Source organism: Canis lupus, chromosome 19 (assembly GCF_048164855.1).
Source record: "Canis lupus baileyi chromosome 19, mCanLup2.hap1, whole genome shotgun sequence".
NCBI classification, from domain to species: domain Eukaryota; kingdom Metazoa; phylum Chordata; class Mammalia; order Carnivora; family Canidae; genus Canis; species Canis lupus.
In genome coordinates this window covers 54,466,178-54,483,480 of record NC_132856.1, presented here as the reverse complement: position 1 = coordinate 54,483,480, position 17,303 = coordinate 54,466,178, and the positions used below count along the sequence as shown (strand labels likewise).

General features: G+C 50.0%; 1 protein-coding gene, 1 long non-coding RNA gene and 1 pseudogene across 9 annotated transcripts in view; all 3 read right to left on the bottom strand.

The window, feature by feature from the left end:
• Positions 1–17,303, bottom strand: part of HNRNPM (heterogeneous nuclear ribonucleoprotein M) — a 277,288-nt gene that overhangs the window by 206,560 nt on the left and 53,425 nt on the right. The window lies entirely within an intron of this gene.
• LOC140611380 (uncharacterized) lies at positions 9,999–11,101 on the bottom strand. The gene is made up of 3 exons (XR_012012620.1): positions 10,974–11,101; positions 10,735–10,815; positions 9,999–10,217 (listed from the first exon to the last, which is right to left on the bottom strand). It is a non-coding gene; the product is annotated as an uncharacterized lncRNA (long non-coding RNA).
• Positions 12,397–13,699, bottom strand: LOC140611474 (small ribosomal subunit protein uS5 pseudogene; annotated as a pseudogene).

The following is a 17,303-nucleotide window of genomic DNA, read 5'->3' as shown; positions in this document are numbered from 1 at the left end:
GGCAGGTCGGGAGTAGTGGAGGGCGGGCGGGCGGAGGCTGCGATTTGGTGGGGGCGCGGGTCAGGAGGCAGAGCTGTGGAGGCGGCGGCGGGGCGGGGGCAAGTTGCTTCACATCGCTGAGATTTGATTTCCACACGTGGGAAGGGGAAGGGGGCAGAGAACCTGTGCCTCCCAGCCCGGCTCCAGGGCTTTGCACCTGCTATTCTTCTACGAGACTGTGTTTTCCCTTTTCAAATGCGTGCATCCTCCCTCAGACCTCAGGGCCCTCTGCAGAGCCCCCCTCACTCCTCTACCCCCAAAGCTCCTCTGTGCATGGTGGAGAAGGAGGATCATAAAGCCACTTTCTCGAGTATAGCTGCCAGGGGTGCATCCCCTTGCCCCTGGGGGTGCTCAGAGCATGGCAGCCATTTGTATTAATAGTTATGGGAGACACTGTGGAATGGGGGAGACCAGGCCCCAGGGGAGAAGCAGCAGATCCCCCCAGAGAAGTGGAGGGGGGGTGCCCTGAAAGAGGATGTGAGTGGGCCAGGGTCAGAGACAGATTTCAGGGGGGGGAGGTGGGGTGGCTGGAGGAAGGGGTCAGCCTGGCAGGAAGAGATGCAGCTGAACTTTCTGCAGTTGGGCTGCTTCTTGGCTGCCCTCTGTCCTCCTCCCGCCCCCACTCCCTGTGTGAACATGGAACATTCAGGACAGGCTTCCTAGAGGAGGTGACATCTGAATCTGAGAGATGAATGGATGGGGACATTAAGCCGAGTTAGGATCCAGAGGTGAGTGAAGAAGAGCCACAGCCGAGTGGGGCCAGCCACTTGAAGGCCCTCCAAGGCTCCCTGGGGAGTGGCACAGACTTAAAATTAGACTCTGCATTGGGTTCTTCTGGAGCCTGGTGGAGGGGGTGCAGACAGGAGTGAAGGGAGGGACTCCAGAGGGATCTAGGGGTTATGTGGCCTGGGCTCTGGGCATCAGGGGAGGCCAGGACCTGGCTGGTTGGTGGGAGTGCAGAGATGCAGTCATTTCTCAGCTGGCAAGCCCAGCGCAGACCCTAAGGAGGCCCAAAGCTGGGACCTGAGGGAGAGAGGGGGAGCTCCTTGCTTCTTCCTCCCCTCCAGGTTTTCACACCTTTTGTGCCCGAATGGGGGACACATTGTGCCTGGGGAGGCCGGTAAGCCCTGATCCAGGTGGAAGATGCTATAGTGTTGATTTGGGAAAGCGGAGATCAGGGGGCCACGAGCCAAAGAAACAGGTGCCTCTAGAAGCCAGAAACACATTCTCCCCGAGAGCTTCCAGAAGGAATGAGCCCTGCGGATACCTTGATTTCAGCGCAGTGAGATCCGTGTTGGAACTCAGAGCTCCCGAACGATCAGATAAATAAATGTGTGTGTGTGTGTTTAAAGATTTTATTTATTTATTTATTCATTAGAGACACAGAGAGAGAGAAGCAGAGACATAGGCAGAGGGAGATCCAGGATCACGCCCTGGGCTGACGGCAGGCACTAAACCGCTGAGCCACCCGGGGATCCCCCTAAATGTGTGTGGTTTTAAGCCACCAAGTGTGTCCTCATTCGTTCCTGCAGAACTCGAGACTCGCACAGACCCCCCATCCTCCTGCCCAGACACCTGTTCATGCTCCCGGGAACCCCCTCCTCATCCCCAACACACACATCCGGACCCAGTTTCCAAGCCAGCAGCCCGGACCCCCATCCAGGTCAGACCCACACCCCCTGCGGGGTGCCCCCCAACACCTACCCCTCTGGACCTCTGGCCCCCTCCCGCGGTCCCCAGGGCTGCCGCTCCCTTGTTCCAGCGGGGTGAGGACTGCCATCCCAGATGCTTGCCTGTCCCTGCCTCTCTGCCCAGCACTGCCCTGCTCACGCCAGGCCTCTTGTCCCCGACCTGTGGCCGACTGTCCTCCCTGCCTCAGCCTTTGCCAGTCAAGACTTCTGGCCTCAATGGGGGGTGAGGGGGCTCCACTTCACAAAGACCTGGGCCTGTGTTTGTGCTATGTGACCTCGGCTGTGTGACACAGCCTCTCTGAGCCCTGTGGTGTCATCATCTGGGGAATGGAAGATAACCAGGCCATCAGGTGTCGGGGGTGGGTACCTGGAGGGACCTCTGTCTCCGTGCTTCCCCATCCAAAGGGCCTGAGTCAGGGCCGGGGAGGGTTGGAGCAGATAGAATGGGGAATGGAGAAGCCTTTGCACTGGCTGTTCCTCCTGCCTGGGACGCCCTTCCTGCGAGTCCACGCGGCCCTTCCCCCCTCCCTTGGGTCTTTAGTGAAAGGTTCACCCCACATGACCCATTCTCCTCCCCCTGCCTGTCCCCCTCGCCAGCTCTCTCTCTTCAGCCCTCCTCCCTCTCGGTTTTTAGACCTGTGCCTGCCAGCCTCCCCCTGGAAGATGTTCACCCCTCAAGGCTAGGGGGTTCCGCCTTGATCCCCCGGTGACCCTAACGTGGGAGACGGGGCCCGGTACACAGTGAATGTCTCACGGATGTTCTTTAAGGGTGCAGAGAATGGGGAGAAATGAAGCTTGTCCAAGAAAGGCTCAGAAGAGGGGGCCTGCTGGGTATACCCGCAAGTCTGTATGTCTCCTTGTCGGGGTGTCTCCGTGTCCATCTGGGTCTCTGTGCATTTTTGTGTTCCTTAGTGTGTTTCTGGGGTGTCTGTGTGCAAGCATCTGAACATGGATATGCGCAGCCTCAACTTCTCTGGCTACGTGCAGGGGTGGGGCGGTGGGAGGAGGGTGCTGAGCTTTCCTCCCTGGAGCGGCACTGCCTCCCCCAAGGGCCCTCCCTGCTCCCAGGGGGGCGGGCTAACCGCCTTGGGTGGACGATGCCCGCCCCCTAGCCCAGGGTTCCCTGCAGCCCAGCAGGGCACCCACGCTGGGAGCTTTACAGAGCCCAACATATCCAGCCCTGTCTGTGAAGCAAGTGCATTTAAAATTCCCATTTCAGGGGCACCTGAGTGGCTCAGTTGGTTAAGTGTCTGCCTTTGGCTCAGGTCGTAATCCCAGGGTCCCGGGATCAAGCCCCTCATTGGGCTCCCTGCTTGGCAGAGAGTCTGCTTCTCCCTCTCCCTGCCACTCCTCCTGCTTGTGCTCTCTCTCTCTCTCTCTAATAAATAAATAAAATCTTTAAAAAATTAAATAAAAATGCCCATTTCATAGATGAGGACACAAGCGCAGAGGGGTGCAGTCAGCTGCCCAAGGCCACACAGCCAGAGAAGAGGCAGCTTTGAACTCAGCTCCTCCTGACCTCTTACCTTTTGTCAGCACCCTGCTTTCTTTCTTCTTTCCCTTTGCTGGATTGGGAGGCTCATGGGTGGGGACACAGAGGGTCTGCACCTTCCCTCAGCCTTGGTAGACTCACCTCCCCTTGCTCTGAATGTCCTTACTCACCTATCCCCAGGGCTGGCCTGGGCCCCGACACCTACTGTGCATCTGTCCTTACCTTCCTGCTCATAGGACGTCCTTCCAGGTTCATTGATTCCCGCCTTCCACCCCGACACTCCACAGGCCATCCAGGAGGCTCTCATTTCTCCTCATCCCCACCTGCATGCCTGTGACTTCTGTACAATCTAGCAGACAAAACATCCGGGGCCTAGAGGTACCGTGACCTGCCATCCAATGTACCTGGGACATGGAACAGTCCGGAGCAAGCCATGGCAGTTGGTCATCCTAGCAGGAGGTAGGGTCACTTGCCCTTGGTGACACAGCAAGATCAGGAGCCCCCATGTCAACACCTGTTGATCCAAGACACCATCCCCTCTCCTAGGAGGAAACTGAGTCCTATTTTTTTTTAAGATTTTATTTATTTATTCATGAGAGACACAGAGAGAGGCAGAGACACAGGCAGAGGGAGAAGCAGGCTCCCTGCGGGGAGCCCAATGCAGGACTTGATTGCCATTCAATATCCCAATTTACAGTCAAGTCGAGGGTTTTTAAGATAGTCACAGGGTTGGGCAGGTTTCACCACCTTGTTTTTTGTTTTGTTTTTAAGTAAGCTCTATGCCCAACGTGGGGCTTGAACTCATGGCCCTGAGATCAAGGGTCGCATGCTCTAACGAGTGAACCAGCCAGGTGCCCCACCTGGCTTCTTCTTTTTAAGGGAACCAGTCCCCTGATCTGAGGAACAGTGTAATGAACACCCTGGTGCAGACCCAGAAGTACAATAGCCAGTCACAGGGTGTGCAAAGGTAGAGTGTTTTTTTAAGATTTTATTTATTTGACACAGAGCACAAGCGGGGGTAGGAGGAGCAGCAGGCAGAGGGAGAGGGAGAAGCAGGCTCCCCGCTGAGCAGGGAGCCCGATGTGGGGCTCCATCCCAGGACCCTGGGATCATGATCTGAGCCAAAGGCAAATACTTAACTGACTGAGCCACCCACGTGCCCCTAGAAGCTCTTAAAACAATTTATTTAAGTAATCTTGACACCTGATATGGGGCTTGAACTTATGATCCCGAGATTAGGAATTGCACATTCCCCTAATTGAGACAGCCAGGTGCCCCAAAGCTCTTTTTAATATTAAGGAATTTACTTCTTATTCTCTGACATAAGCTGTAGTTTTCTCCACCCTCCACTCCCACCCAGTTTGTTGTATTTTTACCTCGTTTATTATTGTTTTCTGTCCATGTGGATTTGGATTTCCAAAAATCCATTTGGATTTTTAGGAAGCTGGACTCACCTTTTTCTTTTGTGGCTTTTATGTTTAATTATTTTTCTTAGAAAGACCTTAGCTATTCTCAAATTGCTATTTTTAAAAAGCCCCTATGTGTTTTTTCCCCTAGTACTTTTATGATTTTATTTCTCACGTGTCAAACTTTGATCCAGCAGGAATTTGTATTGAGATAAGGTGTGAGGTAGGGACCTGACTTTTGTTCTTTCCGTTGTCCCAACAGTGTTCATTGCATCATCTACCCTTTAGATAGTGCAGCGCTAGGGCTGTCACGTCTACAAGGAGGGTAGTTGTAAGGTGTGGGGGGAAGCTAGACTTGGCACAACATGAAAACTGTTTGCTACTTAATTGATAATTTGGGAAATAAGACCCTGCTTTAATCCCTGGGGTTGTTTCAGCACTGAGCTGCACCCATGGAACATGATTTTTTTTTCTTTTTTTGGATCCGTTGTTCTCTGGTTGTGGAATGTTGTAAACATTCCCCCCAAAACAATGTCAGCACAATGCAAAATGATACTGCAAAAGGTCTGTTGCAAAATGATACAACCAACCTGGAAACTTGGGGGATTTCATGCGATGGAAGAAAGAGGCTGTGGACAGGGACTAAAATGTGGGTGAGTTATGGACAGAGGAGGAACTGATGGTCAGTCCGAGGAATAGTTAGTTAAACATGGAGAAAGAGCCCATTGGTTGAGGCAGGACAGGCTGCTCCAGGGACAGTGAGTCAACCATCAGATGGGTCAGATGCAGACCCATGTCTGGTTTCCTGGGGCCACCATCGCAAAATACCACAAACTGGGCACCTTGCACAAGTTCTGAAAGTTCTCACCATTCTGGAAGTTCAGTGTCCAAAATCAAGGTGTTGACAGGGCCGTTCTCCCTCCGATGGCTCCAGGGAAGAATCTTCCCTGCCTCTTCTGGCTTTCATGGCTGCCAGCAATCCTTGGCATTGCTTGGTTTGTAGACACATTGTTCCAGTTCCTGCACATAACCAATCTTCCTTCTCTGTGTGTGTCTGTGTCCAAACTTCTCTTATGAGGTCATTGGATTAGGGGCCCACTGTACTCCAGGATGAGCTCATCTTACTTTGATTGCATCTGCAAAGATCCTTATTTCTAGATAAAGGTCATATTCCCAGGTACTGGGACCTAGGACTTCAACGTATCTTTCTGGGGGACGCAATTCAACCCACAATGTGTGTGTGTGTGTGTGTGTGTGTGTGTGTGTGTGCGTGTTTATTTTCTCCCCCAATGACTCCAGAATCTGATTGAAATATTAAATGTGAATTATTAAATACAGTTTGGTGGTGGTAGTGAGGGGGATAAATGACCTTCCAACCCCTCCCATGAGTTAATTTATTTTTCTGTTTCAAGAATTAGCCTGTAGTTTCAATGGTAGCTCACATCTTGTTTACTATAAAGCAGAATGAGTTCCTTGTCATAGTTTGTGCTCTGTTTTCGAAGGACACAGTTCCTTCCAATCAACCCTTTTGTTTCTTGCTCTGGCCTTTCGCTGCCAATGTTAATTCGAGGGGCTTTTCTCTAGGACCAGTGAGCCAAAGCTGATGAAGAGGCCTCTTGGTAATTCCAGGTCAATGTGCTGGGCGTGTGATGAGGGAGGTTGGGTGAGCACAAGATGTTCAGGACGTGGGTAGGAGGTCAGGGTGATCTTCCCAAGGACAGAATGTCCGTCAGCTGCAGGGGCAGGTGAGCAGGGATGCAGGGGGCCAGGGAAGAGGTGGGGGGGGTCCCCTGAAACAAAAGTCCAGTGTGACCTAAGGGGGGGCAGCATGGCAGAAACTGTTCATTCAAGCCTGGGGGGCCCTGGGCTCACCCTTCATGAGCCACAATTGGGTTTTTATAGGAGAGTGTCATACTCTGATCTGCAGTCTGAAAGGTCACAGGGCCTGTGGCGTGGGAGGTGCAGGGAGGGAATAGGGAGAAGGAAGCTGGTTTTCCAGCCGAGGGTATCTGGAGGCTGGTGGGATGGATGGGGTGGGGGGTAGGGGGTGGGCAGGGGTGGAAGGGAAGGACAGGGAGCCAGCACGGAGGTCTCAGGGGCAGGTCTGCAGCGCCTTGCATGATGTCCCTCTCTGGCTGGGTGGCCAGGTGGGTGACCCTGAGTGGCGGGCACAGGGCAGCAGCAGGCTTGGAGGGACAGTGCCTGGTTGCACGGGAGACGTCCTGATGTCTGTGAGAGGCAAGCCCTGGAAGCTCAGTGTGTCTGTCTGGGCTGGGGAGGTGGGGTCCCCGGTGTCAGTCCCGGGTGGTGGCGTGGGGTGGCAGGTGGCCTCGTGGGTGACACTCCCTGTGGGTAAGGGTGACAGGAGGGGCTATGGGGAGAGGCTAGTCCAGACTGCAAGGGGCCAGCCAGCTGGGGCTCGTCCTGCCTCTGCCCTCAGGCAGGTGCAATGGGCCTCCCTCTGCACCCAGGCCGCAGAGGCCACCAGCAGCCTTGCTGGAACTTGGCCTCTAGACCATCCTGGAGCAAGAGTGGGATGGAGGCAGTCCGAGGGGAGGAGGAGGGCGAGGAGGGGAAAGCAGCATTTATTGACCACTTCCCACATGCAGGGCATGTCCTCGGTGTCTTGCCTATTAAAAGTAACAGCAGCCGCAAAAAAACTGTCACAGGGCACTTCGGTGCCAGACATTATTTTAAATGACTCATTCGACCCTTCCATGGCCCTGTGGGGTAGGCACCTTTATCTCCTTTCATGGATGAGGAAACTGAGGCACAGAGACCTTAGGGCCCCAGCCCAAGGTCACAGAGTGTGGGAATCCAGTGGGAATCCACTGACTCCAGTGTGGGAGTCACCGGTGTCAGTGCAAAGCTGGCCGCCCTGCGAGAAGCCTGCAGGAATTTGTTTTGGGGAGGACGGGGCTGAGGCAGGAGGAGCTGAGACAGGCTACACTGAATCCCCCAAGGTCCACAGGAGTGCGTGGTGGGAGCTGGGGGTGGGGCTGACCTGACCCCACCTCCCTGGAACCCCCCCAACTTTCCCTTCTGAAATGGCTGCAGGATTGGGGGGGTTGGGGGGGAGAGTGTATTTGAGTGTATTGGGGGGCAGAGGCCTTTGGAAATGGGAGGAGCAGCAGGGAGCAAACAGGCTGAGCTGGAGCAGGGGGCTGGAGGTGTGGGGGCTGCTCATGCTCTGGGGTCCCTGCCTTGTCCTCCTCCATGGGAAGTGGGCACAGCCCTCCTGCAGAGACCTGGGGTTTCTCAGTTCTTCCCAGCCCTGGAGTCCCATCCCCCACCCTCCATGTGGGGATGGCTCAGAGGATGGGGGGGGCCTCCCTCTCCGAAGGAAAGGACCCTGGGGTGAGCCACTAAGCTTTTGCATATGACTCAAAGCCTTCTCTTATATTTTACAAAAACCCCGTGTGTGCGTTGGAGCTGAACCTCAGAGGCAAGAGTGCGTCACACAACGCCAGCCAGGCGATCTGGCAAAGAGGAAAGCAGGTGCCAAGGCCTGGAGGTTTGAAGCAGCATATTTGGGGCTGAAGGTTAATTTGATGGTGCAAGGAACACAGAGGGTAGGTAGAGGTGAGGCTGCAAAAGAAGCAGGACCAGCGCCAAGAAAGTCCTTAAAAGAAAGTCCTTAGAGCTTGGCTCTAACCTTGGGGGCCACAGGGAGCCATGGAAGGGTTTAGAGCAGGGAGGGACACAGTCTCACGTGTGTGCCCTAGAGATCCCCAGGCTGTTGTCTGCAAGTGGGCTGGGGAGAGGGGAGAGGTCAGAGCAGTCGCTCAGGGTGGAGTTGAGTAGGGCAGAGGGGTAGAAGGGGAGGCTTTTTAACTTTTAGGAGCTTTATTTGAGTTAGTGCGCGCGCGCGCACACACACACACACACACAAGTCACAAATGTTTGTGCTCATAGAGCCAGGATGTGGATCTAAGACGGAAGCTCACCAACCCCTGGAAGCCCCTGCTGTGCCTCCTTCCTGTCGCTCCCACCCAGGGTAACCCCTCACTTGACTTTGAGTAGCACACACTCTCCCTGACAATTGGACTTCCAATAAATGGAAGCCGGTGGGGTGTTCTTTTTTTTTTTTTTTAAGATTTTATTTATTTATTCATGAGACACATAGAGAGGCAGAGACACAGGCAGAGGGAGAAGCAGGCTCCCTGCGGGGACCTCTATGTGGGACTCGATCCCAGGACCCCAGGATCACGCCCTGAGCCGAAGGCAGATGCTCAACCACCGAGCCACCCAGGGACCCCAGTGTATGTGTTTTATATGAGTTATATAAATAGTATCACACTGTATTATCATTGCACAAGTATTTCACTCACAAGTATGTTTTTGAGACACATTTATGTTGAGATGGAGATGAGAGGGGAAGCTACTCATGCCTTCTTCACTCTTCTATAATATTCCACAGGACCATCCTCCTTTTCATTTCTCTACTCCTCCACTGATGGACATTCCAATGGCTTCTAACTTTTCATTCTTCACATTTCAAAATCCACTGTCCACTTTTCCAGCTGCCTCTGCTGTATATGGTTCCATTTCTTTCCATTGGCCATTTGGAGATGACCTTTTGTGAAGGGCCCATTTTTCTGTTGGGGTTTCTGCCTTTTTCTTCCTTTTAAAGATTATTTATTTATTTATTCATGAGAGATACAGAAGGAGAGAGAGACAGAGACACAGGTAGAGGGAGAAGCAGGCTCCATGCAGGGAGTCCGGCTTGGGACTCGATCCCGGGTCTCCAGGATCATGCCCTGGGCCGAAGGCAGCACTAAACCACTAAGCCACCGGGGCTGCCTGGTTTCTGCCTTTTTCTAGTTGATTTGTAGGAGTTCTTTATGTATGCTGAGTACAAGTCCTTTGCCGGATATTTTTACAGCAATTTTGGAAGAAGTTTTGGGAGGCATTCAGAAGGTAAGGTCAACAGATCTAGGTGGCTCAGCGGAGAAGAGGGAGAGACAGGAGTGGAGAATGATGCCCCAATCTCTGGGGCCAAGTGTCAGGGTTGACTGATGGGGCCATTGCTGAGGTGGGATTCTAGGAAGAGTCACAGGTGAGGGAGGTGCTGGTGGATCTGCAGAGTCACCAGAATTTGTCCTGCAGCTCCACCGACAATATGGGGGCTCCACAGGGAAGGACCCCTGGGTCAGCCACAGACCTCAGAAATCATGTTCAAGATAGGGAGCCTTGGGGCACCTGGGCGGTTGAGCATCTGCCTTCGGCTCAGGGCGTGACCCTGGGGTCCTGGGATCGAGTCCTGCTTCTCCTGCTGCCTGTGTCTCTGCCTCCCTCTGTGTGTCTCTCATGAATAAATAAATAAAATCTTAAAAAAAAACACATGAGCATTCTTGTGTGTTTTTCTCTTCTTTTCTTTTTTAGAGTTTATTCATTTATTCAAGTAATCGCTACACCGTAGGTGGGGCTTGAACCCTTAACCCCAAGATCAAGAGTCACAGCTCCTCTGAGCCTCCTGTGGCTTGCAGCAGGTCCAGGTGGACCACCTTTTGACTCGGAGCACCAAACAGGATGGGGTCTTGTGGGCCAGCTGAGGATGGCTGAAGATCTGACACAGGATTTTCTTTTCTTGCATTAAAAAAAAAAAAATCAAAGAATAATTAGCATGAAAAACTACCTTTTTCCTTTGTTATGCAGCTCTGTGAATCTTAAGCTGTGCAGAGATTCGCATAACCACCAGACTCAGGACACAGAACAGTTCCATCCCCCACCCCCATTCCCTCACCCTGCCCCTTTATGGACTCCCCCAGCCCCTCCCCACAACCACTGACCTGTTGTTCTCTATCACGACAATTTGTCCTTTGCTAAGACTGTTGTATATAAGTGGAAATGGTTTGTAGCCTTTTGTTTTTGTTTTGTTTTGTTTTATTTTTGGTTTGTAGCCTTTTGAAGCTTGCTTCTTTCAGCATGAAGGACAACAGGATTTTATTATTTTTTTTAAAATTATTATTATTTTTTAAATAGACTTCATTTATTAGGCTCACAGCAAAATGGGGTGGAAAGTACAGGGAATTTCCCTTTGCCTCCTGCCCCTGCTATGCACAGACAGTCCCTCTATCCACACAGCAGAAGGGACCTTACTCACCATCAATGAACCCGCATCGACACATCAGTATCAGCCAAAGTGCACGGTTTACACTGGGGTTCACTCTCGGGCCTGCACGCTCTGTAGGTGTGGACAAATGGATCATGCATGTATCTGCCATTTTAATATGGCACAGAATAGTTTCACTGCCCTAAAAACCCTCTGCCCTCTGCCGTCCATCCCTCCCTCCCCCCCCCCCCCCCCCCCCCCCCCCCCCCCGGCACCACTGCTGTTTTTACTCTCTGTACTTCTGCCTTTTCCAGAATGTCACGGAGTTGGAATCCTGTGGCGTGTGTGGCCTTTTCAGACCGGCTCCTTTCACTTGGTCATATGCATTTAAGGTTCTTCCGTGTGTTTTCGTGGCTTGATGGCTCATTTCTTTTTATTTTTTTTTATTTTTTTATTTTTTTTTTGGCTCATTTCTTTTTAGCGGCCAATAATATTCCATTGTCTCGGACCTCCCATAGTTTATTTATCCAACCACCTACTGATGGACTTCTTGGTTGCTTCCAAGTTTTGCCAATTATGAATAAGGCTGTTATACGCATTTGTGTGCAGGTTTCCGTGTGGACATAGCTTTCAACACCTTTGGGTAAATACTGAGGAACGCAGTTGCTGGATCATATGGGACCCGTATGTTTAGTTTTGGAACAAACTGTCAGTCTGTCTTCCCAAGTGGCGGCACCATTTTGCATCCCCAGCAGCAGTGAACGAGAGTCCTGTTGCTCTACCTGCGACTGATTTTTTTTTTTTTGGAAAAGATTTTTTATTTTTTTATTTTATTTTATTTTAATTTTTAAAAAAGATTTTATTTATTTATTCATTCATGACAGGTACAGAGAGAGAGAGAGGCAGGGACACAGGCGGAAGGAGAAGCAGGCTCCATGCAGGGAGCCCGATGTGGGACTCGATCCTGGGACTCCAGGATCATGCTCTGGGCCAAAGGCAGGCGCTAAACTACTAAGCCACCCGGGGATCCCCGATTTTTTATTTTTTAAAGATTTTATTTATTTTTTCATGAGAGACACACAGAGAGAGGCAGAGACACAGGCAGAGGGAGAAGCAGGCTCCCTGTGGGGAGCCCCATGAGGGACTCGATCTCAGGACCTTGGGATCACGCCCTGAGCTGAAGGCAGATGCTCAACGCTGAGCCAACCAGGTGCCCCAGATTTTTTATTTTTAAATAATCTCTACACCCAACGTGGGGCTTGAATTCATGACCTTGAGGTCAAGAGTCACATGCTCTTCCAACTGAGCCAGGTGGGCACCCAGCAACAGGATTTTTTTAAAACAAGCCTTAGTTCACTTTTCTCTCTCTTTCTTTCTTTCTTTCTTTCTTTCTTTCTTCCTTTCTTCTTTCTTTCTTTCTTTCTTTCTTTCTTTTTTCTTTCTTTCTTTCTTTCTTTCTTTCTTTCTTTCTTTCTTTCTTTTTTCTTTCTTTCTTTCTTCTTTCCTTCTTTCTTCTTTTTTAAGATTTTATTTATTTATTCATGAGAGACACCAAGACAGAGGCAGACACAGGCAGAGGGAGAAGCAGGCTCCCTTGGGTGAGCCTGATGTGGGACTCGATCCCAGGACTCTGGGATCAAGCCCTGACCTGAAGGCAGATGCTCAATCACTGAGCCACCCAGGCACCCCTCACTCTGTTTTTCTTGTATAAAACTATGTGGAGCCTGGCTCCTCTGCACAGAGACTGGTGTGGGTCCTTACAAGATGGTCGGTGAATTCCTGATAGGGAGGCTAGGTGAGCACCGTCCCTCTCCTCTCCAGGGGTCAGGGTGAGGTAGCTGTATGTCTTGGAGACAGCATCAAAAGTAGCCTTGGCAAAGTGCCCCAGGGCAGCAGGGCAGCCCCTGGCCGAGGGGTAGCAGTGGTCAGTACCGGCCATCATCAGGAGCTTCTTGGGCACAGGGGCTGAGACGATGCCAGTGCCTTTGGGGGCAGGGATGAGACGCACCAGCACAGAGCCACAGAGGCAAGTCACCTTGCACCGGACAGCCTGGGACTTGCCGATCTCATCCCCCTAATAGCCTCACCCACACAGGGACGATGGAAAGCTTGGCCAGGATGATGGCCCCATGGGTGGCAGTGGCTACCTCCTTGGAACACTTGACACCCAGACCAACGCGTCCATTGTAATGTTTGATGGCAACCAAGGCCTTGAACCTGGTCCGCAGGCCAGCACGGGGCTGATTTTGCACAGGCCTGATTTTCAAAACCTCATCCTTGAGGGATGCCCCCAGGAAGAAGTCAATGATCTCAGATTCTCCGTTGGGCAGAGACAAGAGATAAATCTTCTCCAGGGACTTGATCTTCATGTCCCTGACCAGGCGGCCCAGCTTGGTGACCGGGATCCACTCCTTGTCCTCTCTCTACCTTGCCTCTGCGAGCTCTGCGGCCTTGGCATCATCCGCCATTTGGTGTTCTCTTAGAGAAGCAGCCAGCAGCAGGATTTTGAATCACAGAAAAATCCAGACAAAGAATTGGGTTCCAAGTGGGCTCCAAAGAATTGGAGCTTTTTCTTAGACTATTACATGAAAATACTTTCTACTATGTTAAGGGAACCCTTCCTGTATCGTTAGGAAAGCCTTCCCATGTTGTTAAAAAAGTTCAAAACATTTTTGATGACCGCATAACAGATTTCATCGTATTATTTTTTAATTTTGTTTTTATTCTCATTTGCTTATTTTTAAAAGGATTCATTTATTTATTTGAGAGAGAGAGAGAGAAGGCATGAGAGGGGGGAGGGAGAGAGGGAGGGAGAGAATCCTATGCAGACTTTGTGCTCAGGGCAGAGCCCTACGTGGGGCTCAATCTCACGACCCTGAGATCATGACTGGAACCAAAGCTGAGGGTCCAATGACCGAGCCGAGCCACCCAGGTGCCCCTTTATCTATTTTTTAGGTTCAAGCCCAATGCGGGGCTTGAACTCACACCTTGAGATCCAGACCTGAGCTGAGATCATGTGTCGAAGGGTTAACCGACAGAATCACCCAGGAGCCTCTGTATTTATTTTTTAATTGAGCTTTTAATTTTAATTCCAGTACGGCTACCACGCAGTGTTATATTGGTTTCAGGGATGCCCCGTCACATCACTGTGCCGAGGCTGACTTACCTGTGTACCCAGGCTTTGTGCTACCTGAGTACTGAAAATAACACTACCACCGAGTATTGTTATGGGTAAATATTTGCCTACTTCTCATATTTCTGCAGAGTGAATTCTCAGAAGTGGAAATACAGGCTTGAAAGAGGCAAACATTTTATGATTCTTGGTACACGTTGCCAAATGCTCTCCAGAAGGCTGCAATTTATGCTGAAAGGAGCAAGCCAAAGAGAGATTCTGTAAATAAATTAAAAAAAAAAGTCACTATTAAAACAGACAAGAAGCTGTCTCATTTTTTCACCAGCACCGAGTAGCTGTGATCACTCAGTGGTTGGACGTATTTTCCTCGTGTGTTGGCACAGCCGGTCCGCTTGTTTCACCAGGATATTTGTGACTTCTCTGTTCATGGTCTTCTCCATCTCCTGGCTGGAATATTAATATGAATCGATTTGTGTGAGCGCCTTAAATTTTAAAGAGAGACAACCCAGTACATTCCTTTCCCGTTTTTTCCACTGCTCTTAAGCTTAGAAAGAGCTTGGAAATCCATTACTTTTATTCCTTTCTGTTTTCTTCCAGTTGCATGGGAGTGTGTAGTTTGATATTTAGATATTTAATTCTTTTTTTAAAAAATATTTTTTTAAATTTTTATTTATTTATGATAGTCACAGAGAGAGAGAGAGAGAGAGGCAGAGACATAGGCAGAGGGAGAAGCAGGCTCCAGGCACCGGGAGCCCGACGTGGCATTCGATCCTGGGTCTCCAGGATCGTGCCCTGGGCCAAAGGCAGGTGCCAAACTGCTGCGCCACCCAGGGATCCCTAAAAAATATTTTATTTATTTATTCATGAGAGACTCACAGAGGGAGGCAGAGACACAGACAGAGGGAGAAGCAGGCTCCCTGCAGGGAGCCCAATGCAGGACTCTATCCCAGGACCCCAGGATCACAACCTGAGCCAAAGGCAGATGCTCAACCACTGAGCCACCCAGGCGTCCCTAGATATTTAATTCTTTTTTTTTTAATTTTTAATTTTTTTAGGTATTTAATTCTTGAGACCACTTTGTATTTTTTAGCTATTGTTGCTTAACTAATGACCCCAAAACGTAGTGGCTGAAAAGAGCAATACTTTTTTTGTTGTTGTTGTTATTACTTTCCCGATTTTCTGCAGATCAGGGTGGAGAGGGGGGGTGGATTTAGGATCGGTTTGGCTGGGAGGTCCTGGTGAGGGTTTTCTCAGGAGGTTCCAGTCAGATGGCACTTGGGACAGGATTCACTTTGAGGGTGGCACGCTCACGTGGCTGGCAAAGCTGGTGCTGGCTGTCGGCGGGGAGGCCTCAGCCCCCCCATCACATGGGCCTTTCCACGGCGCTGCTTGAACAGCTCAAGCAATCCAAAATCCAGGGGTGGTCAAAGCATAGGCCGTGGCTCAAAACTGGTCCATTGCCTGTTTTTATAAATAAGCTTCTGTTGGCACATGACCACGCCCACTGTTGACACGTTGCCTGTGGCTGCTTCTGCACTGCAAGTGCAATGCATTAGCAAGTGGAGTCGTTGTGACCAAGATTACATGGCTCGTGACACATGAAATATTTACTGTCTGGCTCTTTACGGGAAAAATCTGCCTCGCTCTGCAAATGACCGAGGCAGAAGCTGCAACGACTTGCGTGACCTAGCCGTGGAACTCACCTACTGCCCTTCCATGGAATCCCATTGAGCACTGGGGGTTAGACTATATGTTGACAAATTGAATGTAAATTTAAAAAATTAAAAAAGAGGGATGCCTGGGTGGCTCAGAGGTTGAGCGTCTGCTGTCGGCCCAGGGCGTGATCCTGGAGTCCCGGGATCGAGTCCCACGTCGGGCTCCCTGCATGGAGCCTGCTTCTCCCTCTGCCCGAGTCTCTGCCTCTCTCTCCTCTGTCTCTCATGAATAAATAAATAAAATCTTTAAATAAATAAATAAATTAAATTAAATTAAAAATTAAAAAAGAAATTAATTTTAAAAAAAGAATCCCATTGACCACACGGGTCATCTATCTCTGATCTAATATAGGAGAGACTCAAATATCAGGAGGTGACATTCAATCACAGGGAGGCCACCATGAAGGCTGACCCGCCACATGCCTGGGATTTGTTTGCGGGTATTTTTGCAAAGATGCTCAGCTGCTTGCCTATTTATTTTCCCTTCTTCATTACTAAAAGACATCGATTTTGTCTGGGACAGCAATATGCTCAGTGTAAAACACAAGTGTCCCCGGATTCCCTTATAGTTAGAGGTGGCCACGTGACCTGTTTGTGGCCAATGAGACGCACAAGGACATTGACAATAGGAAGTGTCTGGAAAACTTCTGGAAAGCTCTTGTTTTTGATTAGGAGGGAAAACTTTTTTTTTTTTTTTTTTTTGAAGCACACAATCTTTCCTTTTTCTTGCTGCTTGGAAAAATGGAAAAATGGTCATGATGCCTGGAAGCACAGCAGCCACCCACTTTGAGACCAGAAGGACAAAAGCCACGTGGCTAAAGATGGTGATGGAAAAAGATAGAAAGAACCCAGGTCCCAGCAGGCATCACGGAGCCTCCAAAACAGTGCTGGGCTCCTTCCTGCCTTCCAGACTTCATGTAATATGAGCAATAACAAACTTCTCCCTCTGTATTTCAGCCAGGTTTTTTCTTTTTAATTTTTCTTTTTGATCATGCATAGCCGCATGCAATTCCAATGTGATTCTGATGTAGCGTAAGGATTTTTTTCTCCTGGATAGTTAACTAATTGCTTTATCACCATTTACTGATCTATGATACCACCTGCATTATGCAAAACTCACACACGCACACACACACACACACAAACACACACGGATTTGGTTTCCAATCTTACGGCTAGAACAATATTGTTTTCATGGTTCTCACTGTATGTTGTGTTTTCATGTCCAGTAAGGCTTCCTTCTTCCTTTTCATTTTACTTCAATTTGTCTTCACCTCTTTATCCTTCTTGGGAACTTTTTTTTGTTTTTAAAGGTTTTGTTTTTAGGGGGATCCCTGGGTGGCTCAGCGGTTTAGCGCCTGCCCTTGGCCCAGGGCGTGATCCTGGAGTCTTGGGATCGAGTCCCATGTCAGGCTCCCTCCTCCTTTTTTTTTTTTTTGCTTCTCCCTCCTCCTATGTCTCTGCCTCTCTCTCTGTGTGTGTCTATCATAAATAAATAAATCTTTAAATTTTTTTGGTTTTTAAATTATCTCTATGCCCAAAGTGGGGCTCAAACTCACAACCCTGAGATCAAGAGTCATATGCTCTACTGACTAAGCCCACATTGAGCCAGCTGAGTGCCTCTCCTTCTTGGGACCTTTGAGTTGAGGCGTCAACGCCCCCACCTCTGCCCCACAATATTTTTAGTCAGTATTTAAGGACAGCTTCTCAGGTTTGGTGCAGGTCAGCTGTCACTTTCTCTCACTGGTTTTATTTTCTCAACTGTTATGGTG